Source organism: Gossypium hirsutum, chromosome A11 (genome assembly GCF_007990345.1).
Source record: "Gossypium hirsutum isolate 1008001.06 chromosome A11, Gossypium_hirsutum_v2.1, whole genome shotgun sequence".
NCBI classification, from domain to species: Eukaryota; Viridiplantae; Streptophyta; class Magnoliopsida; order Malvales; family Malvaceae; genus Gossypium; species Gossypium hirsutum.
This window is the reverse complement of record NC_053434.1, coordinates 43,744,077-43,758,262: the sequence shown is the minus strand read 5'-3', so window position 1 is coordinate 43,758,262 and position 14,186 is coordinate 43,744,077.

Genomic DNA, 14,186 nt, shown 5'->3' with positions numbered 1-14,186 from the left:
ATATATGTGATAAGGCCTAATGGCCAATGTGATGAATGTGAAAGTGTATATATATGTGATAAGGCCTAATGGCCGATGTGATGAATGTGAAAGTGTATATATATGTGATAAGGCCTAATGGCCGATGTGATGAATGTGAAAGTGTATATATGTGATAAGGCCTAATAGCCGATGTGATGAATGTGAAAGTGTATATATGTGATGAGGCCTAATGGCCGATGTGATGAATGTGAAAGTGTATATATGTGATGAGGCCTAATGGCCGATGTGATGAATGTGAAAGTGTATATATGTGACAGAGCCGAGTGGCCAACGTGATGGATGTGAAAGTGTATAAATGTGATAAGTCCCGAAGGGCAATTGTGTCAGTACTATATCCGGGTTAAAACCCTGCAGGCTTTATGCGAGAGTATTATCTTGATTAATGTCTGTAGGCTTCGTGCTCGTACTATATCCGAGCTTTAAAGACCCGACGGCTAAATGCTAGGATTCAAGTAAGACTTTGATATTGAGTATCTGCATTAAGTTACCATCAAATAAGTATTATGTATTCAAGATGTTCAGGTACGTATTACTTACTCATCGGTGGAGTGATTTCGAGGTGAATTATCAGTATTAAAGAGGTAGGTAAATGTGATTAATATTATAACTCCAAATGTGAGAATGTGCTTTGGAAATATTTGACCATCTAGGTCATTATTATTCGAAAGTATATATGTGGCAGCCAAGTGTTGCGTTTAATGATATTATAGATCGAGATGAAGCTCTAGATTAACTTCATCGAACAGTTGAAATGAATGACCAATAATAGTGATTGAGAACACTTTGTCTTGCTTAAAACTTACTAAGCATTAAATGCTTACTCCGTTCTTTGAATCTCTGTTTTATAGATTTTGGTTCGTCAGCTATCGGACTCGGGATTATTGAAGTCGAAGTTGCCCACACTATCAAAGCCCTTTTGGTACACTTTTGGTTGAACTCTGAAAATGGCATGTATAGGACTACCCTTTTGTAGTGGGTCATGGACCCTTTGGATTTGTATAATTTTGGATAGCCATGCGAAAATGGCTTATATATGTTTGAGCATAATGTTATAATCATTTGGTATGGATATGGTTATTGAGAGGTGTGGATATGCTTAACAAGGATTGGCCATGGGAATGGTTAATCACTATCATAATTTGTGCTATTTATGCTAAAAGGGCTAGTTGAATCATGGAAACTATGAAATAGGTAAAGTCTACCTTAAAGGCAGATGCTGACAGCAGCAGTGATGTAGAGTTGGAAAATCACTAAAAATAGTAGGAATAGAATTAAATAGTGAATAAATTATTTAAATGAACCTTGATGAATCCAATTTCATATGGAAGAAACGAAACGGTCATATGAGTGGTATGTTAAGAGATAATTAGGTTTTCGTGAGACAGGGCCAGAACGGTTTCTGGATTCCCTGTTCCGACTTTGGAAATTCATTATAAATCAACCAGAGATAATTAGGAGTCATTCCATATGTGTATAGATTCCTCTTTGAGTCTAGTTTCTATAGAAATAAACGGCATCAGCATTGAAGCCCTGTACAGGGAGATATCCAAATTGTAATGCATGAAGGTCAGTGTAGTCGCACCCTGTAACAGGGGAGAATTTAACTAATGAACTGTACTAATTGGCCCAACCAAAAATTCTAGAAAACAATATGTAGATGGACATATGAGTCTAGTTTCAGGGAAAAATTACAAAACTGATTTTCGAGTTTTAGAACTCAAGATATGATTTTTAAGGTGACAGTGACACAGTTAGCCAACTGCCTGGAAATTTTTAAATTGGACTGCAAAGAAGTGATTTAAGTCTGCAAACCCCTCGTGTCCGACTCCGGCGACGGACTCGGGTACGGGGTGTTACATTGAGCATTCTGTTTTACAACAATTTAGGTGCAGGGGACACACAGCCAAATCACACGCACATGGGGCTGACCGTGTGTCACACACGGCCTAGACACATGCTCGTGTGTCTACCCATGTGGACAATAATAAGGCTATTTACCAAGCCATTTGCCACCCTTATTAACACATACACTTACCCCAATTCAAAGGTACAAAACAATACATACTTAGGCAACCAAAACATCCACCTTCATGGTTAAAACATATCAACTTTATATCTTTATCTAACATATTCACTACATTTATTAAGCCCTAAATCAAACATACAAATCTCACATTCATTAGGGTTCATTCAGCTACTATCTAGTTACCAAATTATACTCAAATTCCTCGTCTCATCAATAGGTCACAATTCCAAACATTACACAATCATGCCATAAATCACATTTCCAAATATTTCACATTCACCAAGCATACCATGATCATATCACTATAGACATTTACACATATATGAATATACTTAGGCTTACAACCATGTTGCCACTATAAGCCAACTTACATGGCTAAATAGTAAAACAAGCCTTTGACGGTTACAAGCCATTACATTGGCTAAAATCATATGATGCATATAATAAAATGACCAAGTCCCTATACATGCCATAACTCAAAATACTTGAATTCATCAATCCCAAAATGATAGCGATCTCCAACCCGAGCTAGCTAGATGGCACTATAAAACATGGGAAAGGAAGGGGGTAAGCTATATAGTTTAGTAAGTCCGTATGAAAAATAATAAGCAACTCTTACCAATATTTTATCAAGTCCAACAATTTAAACACAAGATAATACAAATTGCTATAAATCTCACAGTTATAATTTTAGGTAGTCACAATGTTTACTCTATCAACTTATAAGCATAATTTAACATATTTTGGCATTAGCCTAACAACCGTAATCTCTCCTTTGTAACATATTAAAGCAATTAATAAATCATTTCAAACCTCTTAGTAAACATGCACATTGATTATGTGTACTCATATTTCCAAGCATATATCTTTATATCTTTCAATTATCTAAACTTTTATCTTCTAGTACTTTCATAACCATTTTAATAGGCAAATATGCCAATATTTCCTTATTCTCATATCTGCTAAATTAAAGTTAATAAAACACGTTATTTCACAACTCAATTTGGCCTAAAAGCCAATCACATGATCTTCAACCGAATTTATCATGAATTTCATACATCACAAGTTTAGACCAATAATCACAAGGTTTTCACAAAATCATTTTCGTGGAAATCATGAACTTATAATTTCATGAAGTCAATGCTTATAAACTTTACGTACATACCTGTACCAATTCATAATACTTACATACTCTTTCTCTTCTTTGACATACCCATTAAATTACCCATTGAACCGCTTGGAATACTAAAGAATACTCGGGCACAGTACCTTACCAATGCCATATCCCAGATATGGTCTTACATGTAATCTCGTATCGATACCAATAACCCAGCTATGGTCTTACACAAAGTCTCATATTGATGACATATCCCAGATATGGTCTTACATGTAGCCTCAGTAACCCTAATGTCATGACATTTGTATCCTATCTAATCCTAAGGTTCAACTGGGACTTTCACTGTATCGAATCTTTATCGATCATTTCCATAGTATCGTACTCAATAGCATTCACATTTCATTTCAATAATATAGGATTTACCACAATTATATCAATTAAGCATTTATACATATATAATTTAATGCTTATTAAACATACGAACTTACCTCGACATAAAAATGGCAAAAATGTCCTAACAGTCAAATACTCATTTTTCCCCTGTTCTAATTCCGAACCTCAATTTTCTTGATCTATAATATCACATTTAACTTATTTAATCATTATACTATTCAAATCAGACCAAAATCACATTATGATCAAAATTACATTTTGCCCCTAAAGTTTGACATTTTTACATTTTAGTCTCTAGGCTCGTAAAATGAAATGTACTCAATTTCTTCAATACCCATGCCTAGCCGAACCTTATACATGCTTATAACAGCCCACATTTTTCTTTTATTTGCATTTTAACACCCATTTTACAACTTTTTACAAATAGGTTTTTTCAGGCATTTGCATCGAAAATCACTTAGCAAAAGTCGTTTATCATACATCAAACTTACATTTTCTACCAGTAGACATCAAAATACACAAATATCCATCATGGGTGAAATTTTAGACCTTGATTATTTCTTAAATTAGTGGTAGAAATAGATAGATCATGTTACAATAATTTCAAAAACATAAAAATCATTAAAAAACAGGGCTAGAACGGACTTACAATCGAGACTGGAAGCTCGACAAACCCTAGCCATGGTTTCCCCTTGTGAATTTCGGCCATGGGAGGAAGATGGACAAAAATTGGCTTTTAATTTGGCATTTTAATTCATTTAATTACCAAATTACTAAAATGCCTTTAATGAAAAACTTTAGAAACATACCTAACCATGTCCATTTTGGTCCAACAACTTAACCAATGATCTAATTACCATTTAAGGACCTCCAATTTAAAATTTCATAGCAATTAGACACCTCTAGCATGCAAAACTCAACTTTTGCACTTTTTATAATTTAGTCCTTTTGACAAATTGAGTGCCCAAACGTTAAAATTTTCAAGCGAAATTGTCATGAAATCATTCCATAAAATTTTAAACCATAAAAATATAATAAAAATAAAGTTTTCTATGTCAGACTTGTGGTCCCAAGATCACTGTTCCGAATGGACCTAAAATCGGGCTGTTACACGCACGCCCGTGTCTTTGCCCGTGTGGACAAAAATTGGCTATTTACGAAGTCATTTTGGCACCAAATTTTCATATACCTACATTAAACCAAATGGCACAATTCATGGCATAAAAATAGACATTCTATTAACCTCATTCAAGCATGATTCATTCCGTTTCAACAACAACCAATACAAAACACATCAATACTACAATACACTAATCAATTTCATACCAAAACTCACTTTTTCCAAAACATCAAAATAACCAATTCCAAATATGCATCATTTGTTTGGATTCACTATCATACCAATATTATAACTCAACCATTTGCTTTCCATATTACCTATTATCAACAAGCATCACATATATCCATCTTCAAGTTCACACACAAGCCATATGCACAATTATATACACAACCAAACTAACCAAATTAAGCCAACTTCCATGGCTATATACAAAACCAGACTTTAGACATTTACAAGCCAATTCAAATAACTAAATTCATAGCTAACACATATGTACCAAAATAAGAAAACTCCTATACATGCCATATACTCAAAATACTTAAGTTCAAAAGTACCAAAGTGATAGTAGGATAGTGTGATGAAGTCTCCGATGGTCTCCGAATCCGAGCTAGCTTTGAAATCACTATAAAATACAGAAAATAAACAAAGTAAGCTATAAAGCTTAGTAAGCTCGTATGAATATAATAAGTAAAATTTACCATTTAATTTACCATTCAAAATATGTATACAACAAACCACAATTAACTAACCACAATGTTAATATGTATTCAATTATTTATATAATTATAAGCTCAAATCTTTCATATGTTGATGTATATACAGTTTCTGTACATACCTATATTGATACGTATCTATCCTCACCATTTCATATCCCCGATATACTTGTTGAACCATTTGGAATAATATAGGATACACGAGAATCTCGCACCCTAAGTGCTAATAATATATAACTGAAGCTATCTCAATATCATATCTCAATAATGCTTGCTCACGAGGTATCAACGAGTCTGCTCACACAAGCTGACGGTCATGATGTATCTACACGGTGCTACTCACACAAGCTGACGAGAATCCGCAACACATGCTAGATAACTCAGCCATTGGTAAGACATACGGACCAACACCCAAAACAATAATAACCTCTAATGACATGTCATTCGTATCCTAATATATTCCCAAGGTTCAACTGGGATTTCCAATGCCGAATCTTTGTCGAATAGGTTCGTAAGGTTGTATTCACAATTTATGCAATATTGAAGTATTTAAAATACAATTAAAACAAAGTTTATTACATATGAACTTACCTTGGATGCAAAAATGGCGAAACGAATCGATTAAACCAAAACCTTGTTCTTTCCCCGATCTAAGTCCGTATTTCACTTTAATTGATCTATGTAATATCAAATTTAACTTATTTAATAATCTCTCTATTCAATTTAGTCCAAAATATACTTTAGACCCACTTTACACTTCTGCCCCTAATATTTCAACATTTTTACAATTTAGTATTTATTTCATAAAATTAAAAATTCATGCAATTCAATCAAAACCATGCTAGCTAAATTTTAATTAGGTCCCTAGCAGTCCATATTTTTCATTTATTTCACAATTTAACCACCAAAATTCAATATTTCACAAATTAATCCCTAATTGGACATTTTACTAAAAATCACTTAACAAATGTTGTTTATCTAGCAACAAGCATGCATTTTCTATCACTTAACATCAAAACAGACCAACATTCATCAATATAAAAACCCTAAACCTTTAAATATTTTGCAAATTAGTCCCTGGGCTAGGTAGATTAAGTTGTAACAATTACAAAACATAGAAATCATTAAAAACGGGTCAAAATTCACTCACCAATTGAGCTAGGAAGTAGCCGAACCTTAGAAAGCTTCCATGGTTTTCTTATGATTTAATTTTTTGTGGAATAATTGAAGAAGAAAGATGGTAGCATTCTTTTTCTTTCTTTAATTTTAACTTAATTTAATAATTACTTATTTACCCTTTACTCAAACACTAAAACATGTAAAAATAATGTCCATAATTGTCTACTTATGTAACTAATGGCCTAATTACAACCTAAGGACCTCAACTTTAATATTTCATAGCTACTAGACACCTTTAGCTAATAGAATTCCACTTTTGCATTTTACGCGATTTAGTCAGTTTTATCAAATTAAGCATTCAAACAATAAAATTTCTTAACGAAATTTTCACACAATTATAATATCATGCTGTAAATATTAAAATAATAATAAGATAATTATTTTGACCTCATATTTTTGGTCCTGAAACCACTGTTTTGATTTGACTAAAAACTGGCTGTTACAACTATCCCCCCTTAGGAATTTTCTTCCCTGAAAATATTACCATAAACAAGGTTAGGGTACTACTTTCTCATAGCTTCCTATGGTTCTCATGTAGCCTCTTCTACCCTGTGGCATTGCCACAACACTTTCACCAAAGCTATGCATTTATTTCTCAATTCTTTCACCTCTGGAGCTAAAATTCTGATCGGTTCTTCATTATATGTCATATTTGGTTGAGTCTCAATCTTTTTCGGAGAAATTACATGTGATGGATTTGATCTATATCAGTACAACATCGACACATGAAACACGTTGTGAATCTTCTCTAATTCTGACGGTAACGCTAACCGATATGCCACTGGCCCTATTCGTTCAATAATATCATACGGCTCGATGAATCGCAGACTCAATTTGCCTTTTCGACCAAAACGAAGAATTTTCTTGGACGGAGATACTTTTAGAAATACTTTGTCGCTGATCTGAAATTCAATATTTTTGTCTTAAATCTACGTACGATTTTTGTCGATTTGAAGCTACTTTCAAACTGTCGCGAATTACTTTTACTTTTTCTTCAATCTTTCTAATCAAATCAACCCCGTGAATCTTTTTCTCACTAAGTTCGGTCCAATACAATGGATTTAAGCATTTACGACTATACAGTGCTTCATACGGTGCCATCTTTATGCTCGATTGAAAGCTGTTGTTATATGCGAACTCAACCAATGACAAATATCTCTCCTAGTTGCCCTCAAATTCTAAAATACAACAATGAAGCATATCTTCAAGAATTTGTATAACTCCCTCAGACTGACCATCGGTTTGTGGATAGAATGCGGTGCTAAAGTTCAAGTGTGTACCCAAAGATTCTTACAATTTCTTCCAGAATCGTAACGTAAACCTCGGATATCTATCCAAAATAATCAAAACTGGCACCTCGTGCAGTCTAACGATCTCTGAAATGTACAATTCTGCCAATTGATCAAGCGAATAGTCAGTACGTACTGGAATGAAATGTGCTGATTTCGTTAGTCGATCAACGACAACCCAAATAACATCTTTCTTCTTAGAGATAAGGGTAATCCAAATATGAAATCCATAGTAACTCTATCCCATTTCCACTCTGGAATCATCACAGGCTGTAGTAATCCTGAAGGTACTTGATGCTCGGCTTTTACTTGTTGACAAACTAAACATATCGACACAAACTCTAAAATGTCTCCTTTCATGCCCGACCACCAATACAGCTATTTTAAATCATTGTACGTTTTTGTACTCATTGGATGAACAGATAAACAACCACTATGTGCTTCGTGTAGAATTTTCTGAATAAGCTAGAAATTCTTTGATACACAAATTCTATTTTGGAACATTAAACAATCATCGGATTCGATATGATAGTTTAAATCACTAGTCGACTCACATTGCACTCTTTTAGCTTACAACTTGTTGTCAAACTTTTGAGCCTCACAAATTTGTTGAATAAATACCAGTTTAGCTTTTAATTCTGCTAAAATCGAACCATCATCAGGCAAGGTTAACTGAGTATTCATCGTTTTCAAAGAAAATAATGATTTTCTACTCAAAGCATCTACGACTACATTTGCTTTACCTGGATGATAATCAATCACCAACTTATAGTCTTTCAGCAAGCTATCTTCGTCGTTGCAAATTCAAATCTTTCTGAGTCATTATATATTTTAAGCTCTTGTTGTAGGTAAAGATATGACACTTTTCACTGTATAAATGATGTCACCAAATTTTCAATGCGAAAACAATAGCGACCAATTCCAAATCGTGCTTCAGATAGTTCTTTTCATGCAGTTTCAACTGTCTGGAGGCATAAGCTATCACTTCTCCCTCTTGTATCAAAACACAACCCAAACCGTTCAATGACGCATCACTAGAAATCACAAATTCTATACCTGACTCAGGTTGAACTGAAACTGGTGCCTCGGATAACAATGCTTTCAACTGTTCAAAACTCTGTTGACATTTCTCAGACCACTCAAATTTCACATCTTTTTGTAGCAATCTAGTTATCGGTGTAGCAATCATCGAGAATCCTTTTACAAAAACTGCAGAAATCCTGCTCGGATCAACTCGTATGCCTTCCACTGAAACAATGTCTCAAAAATTTGATTTCTCGAAGCCAAAACTCACATTTTGTAACAGCTCGGTTTAGACCCTATTCGGAACAATGGTTTCAGGACCATGAATTTGAGTCAGAAAAATATTTTAAAATTACTTTCTGTGTTTATTATGTGTGAATTTATATCTGTGAAATTTTCATACTTTAATTTTATCATTTGAGTGCCGATTCAATAAAAAAGGGCTTAATTGTGTAAAATGAAAATTTGATGGTTAAATAGGAAAGGGCTGAATTGTTGTTGTCTTTATAAATGAAGGTATTTATGTTGCAATTTTCCCATGATAACATGCAATGGACGGTAGTGGCCTTATTATATCATGGTTTTATATTTTATTACAAAGGTTATTTATGTAAAATAGTTAATAATATAAGTTATAATAAAACATAAAAATTAAAAATATGCTTTCATAATACATTGTTTTTGTAGAAACATAAAAAAAAAGAAACAAGGGTTCAAGGGTTCGGAAAATTGTTAAGCTCAATTAAGTATGTAACTAGCTCAGTTTTTGATAATTTGACATTTTTTAGATCGTTGCTATGTTATCTACAAAATCCACACTTGAATTTTTGATTTTGATGAATATTTTGAGTTATGTCATTGATGAATATTTGAGCTATGTGATGTTAGTTGATGAAATATGAAAGATATGTTTTGGATTAACATGTTTTGTACTGGAATTTTTGATGATTTTGAGTAATTAGCACTAAATTGCAAAAAGAATAAATTGAGGAACTAAAATGTGAAATAAATGAAAAATATGGACTTGTATGAACAGAAGGAAGATTCAGCCTAAGCATGATATATTGAAATTTTGCATATTTTGTGTTTTGTGCAATAGGGACTAAATTGTAAAAAGTGTAAAATGTTTAAATGAGTTTAATTTGAATATGTTTAGATTAAGAACCAAAGAAATTGGATTTGGATCGAGGGAAAGCTAAAGTTGTTGACTAGCCGTCCCGTTCCGGTTTTCATCATCCGAGGTAAGTTTATAACCAAGAAAATGCTGTTAATTTTAAACAAATGTAAACTTAAAATGTTGAATTAAACTTTATGAGTATTTGTATATCATGACTGAATGTGTATATGATTGGGAATTAAGTTTATGAGTTTGATTCGACTGAGTTATCACGTCCGAAAGCTCCATACGAACCCCAAGATTCCAATATGTGTTTTTGTGTAAGACCACGTTTGGGACGTTGGCATTGATATGTAAGACTATGTTTGAGACATCGACATCGTATTTGATTCGTGTAAGACCTTGTCTGGTACAGTGGCATCAGTATGAGATGACATGTAAGACCACGTCCGGGGCATTGGCACTGTTTGATATATGTGATTATCCGAGTATGCTATTTAATTTTGAATGGTTTAACGGGCAATGATAAGTTGTGTTCGACGGTGTAAAATAAGCTAAAACGATCGGGTATGAGTTAGTTGATTACCTATTTAAAAAATAAGGTAAGTTGACCATTATGTATGTGATGTAAATTACATAAGTTACTAATGTGAATATATGTGCCTTGTGAAGTATATTCGGCCATTGCTATGTATATGCATATGATATTATATTTTGATTCATAAGTATATGGGTATAAATGTACTCGGTCACATAATGATATTTAGCTTTGAAGTTGAAAGATATATTGTTAATATATGTAAGTATTCAGCCATAAATAAGCTTATATGTAAAAGTATATGATATACGTGAAATCATAAGATTAAGGTTTAATATGATTATGATAGTATAATTTGGTTAGCTTAAATGAATTGATTATGTCATTGAATTGTTTATTTACTTATGACTTGTAAGCTATGATAGCTTAATGTGTGTGTTTATGTTTGCCTCTGTTTTATACATTTTGGAGATTAGTTACAAGCTCGGGGATCATCAGCAAAGTCCATCACACTATCGACTGTCTTCGGTATTTTATAAGCTGAATTTTTTTGAAACTATGGCATGTATAGGCTGGATTATATCTTTGAAATGTTGTTTATGTATAATTTACGCCATGCGAAAATCGCTTAACTTCTATGCTTGAATTTGGTTATGTTTGAATATGGTTTAAGTTCATTTTGGTTATAATGCTACGTATTGTGAAAGAATGGTATTTATGATAGGTGTTATATGCTTTGGAAATGGGTTGATAATGATGTTAGTTATGATGTATAATCGGTATTGTATTTAGCTCATTTTGGAAATTATGTTCATGGTATATGTGCATGGTGTGCTTGGCTATATGAATCGACTTGAGTAATGATTTAGTTGATGGACGTATTTTTGCCATAATATATATGTCTTTATAAGCTATGTTATGTATATATAAATGAATATGAGTTGAAGTGTGGATATTCAGTTATGGAATGGAATAGATAAAGATATTAGATTATTACCTTTGTTCATTATTTATAAATAAAATGTTAAGCATAATGAATAGTTTGCAAAATGACTATGTTTAGATTTGGCAAACAAGGTGAATTAACTTTCGGTGGATGTTAAATAATGGAAGAGTTATTTATTTGGTGATAAAATCAGATTGCTTTACTATAGGGATTTATATAAATATATTTAGCCGAATATGTAAATATTAAATTAGTATTGAATATGACTTTTGTTAATTTACTTGAAAAGTGATAAGAGCATGTTAAAACTTGGTGTTGGTTTGCTAAAAATTATTGGATGAATAGCTATTATGTATTATATCTATACATATATAAATGATGTGATGTTGCGATTGGTAAAATAATATGTATGGTTATTCAGATTGGTTCATGGATATGTTTCATGCTCGTAAAGTGTTTAAGCATATTGGAAGTTGACATTAAATAAGATATACGTGGTTAGCATGTTATATATGTTTGGCTAAAGTTTAGAAAATTGAGTATATTAATAGTAACTTAGGTTCTATTATTATAAGTAAATTGGTTTAGATAAATTTGTAAGTAAGTGGCATGTATGTTCACTCTTATTTAATGAATTATGAGATGTTTTAATTCATATGTTTATATCCGGTCATTTGATAACGATTATATTTGAATGTTAATTAATTTATGTGTAACTTCAAAATATTTAATTTGGTTTAGAATATGTTCAAAAATGGTAAGTTAGAACGATTAAATCCTAGCTGTATCCATGAATGTCTGAAAGTTGTGTTTCGTTTGGTAATATCTCGTAACCCCTTTTCGGCAACAGATAAGGGTTAAGGGTGTTATATGTTGTTGGTATCAGAGCTACGATTTAGTTGATTCTAGGACTAATGTAGTGTGTGTGGGTCTAGCAATATATGTCATATTATATACTGCGATAGTGTGATGACTTCTGACATTTGAAAATGTGTTTTCGTATAGTAAATAGATCCTGACAGAGCTATAGTTGATGATGTCAAGAGTATAGCGCCTACTCCCGCGCAAGGGACAACGCCTTTTGATTCTCGACCTACCTTGAGTAATCAGGAGGGAGAGGCTAAGAAAGCCTTCTATCAAATGACGAACGATTAGTTTACTCAGTATATCCAGATGAATCCGGCTGTACAACAACCTCCCCCTGATTAATCCTTCTCCGATTCCTGCTATGTCCCAAGTGAGTGATCCGTTGAGATTACATAAGCCTCCTGTTGATAAAATTAGAAAACACGGGGCTGAAGAATTCAGTGCTACTGATGACAATGATGCTTAGCGAGCTGAATTCTGGCTTGATAATACTATCCGTGTGTTTGATGAGTTATCTTGTACGACTATAAGTGCTTAAAATGTGGCATATCTTTGCTATGAGACACTGTATATCACTGGTGGAATACACTAGTGTCGGTGGTTCCAAAAGAATGGGTGACTTGGGATTTGTTTTAGACTGAGTTCCGCAAGAAATATATCAGCCAGAGATTTATTGATAAAAAATGCAAAGAATTTCTAGAGTTGAAATAGGGTTGGATGATTGTGACAGAGTATGACCGGAAATTTGTGAGACTGAGTCGGTATGCCCAAGAGTGTGTTTCGACTGAAGCTATAATGTGAAAAAGATTTGAAGACGGGTTGAATGAAGACATTAAACTGCTGGTTGGCATACTTGATATAAAAGAGTTTGTAGTACTGGTTGAGCGAGCGTGCAAAACTGAAGAGCTCGGGAAAGAGAAAAGAAAAGCTGACTTTGAAGCTAGAGATTCACGTAAGAGATCATTGAGTAAGTCATTTCAGTTGGCATCAAGGAAGTTCTAAGATGATTTTAGTCATTCTAAGGCTACTTTGGTTATTTTAGACGGGATCGGGATAGACCGCCTGTGAGATCGAGAGCTACCTCAGTAGCTAGTGTGGGTAATGTCAGATCAAATCAACCCGAGTGTAAACATTGTGATAAACAACATCCTGGAAGTTGTAGATTGCATGATCGAGCCTGTTTTAATTGTGGATCGATAGAGCATTTTGTTCGTGAATGCCCTGAGTTAGCTGAATAAAATCCAGCACAAAATACGGGATCGGGTAGCACTGCAGCTCAAGGTAGACCAGCCAGAAATATGGGTAATGTGAGTAGCAGTCAGAGAGGGACTAGAGATACATAAGCTAGATCCAATGCTCGTGCACCTACCAGAGCCTATGCTATACATGCACGCGAGGAGGGTTCATCCTCAGACGTTATTACTGGTACATTCACTCTCTATGATATGAGTGTAATTGTATTGATTGATCCTGGTTCGACTCATTCTTATGTGTGTGAGACTTTAGTACTAAGTAAGACTTTGCCTATTGAGTCTACTCAGTTTGTGATTAGAGTATCAAACCCCTTGGGCCGATGTGTTATGTTTGATAAAGTGTGTAAGAATTGTCCTTTGATGATTCGAGATTCATGTTTTTCGGCTGATTTGATGTTTTTGCCATTTGATGAGTTCGACACAATTCTGGGTATGGATTGGTTGACTTTACATGATGCTGTTGTAAACTACACAAGAGAGACTATTGATTTACGATGCCAGAATGATGAGATTATTTGGATTGAATCTAATGATTTGAATGGTTTACCGGTAGTAATATCTTT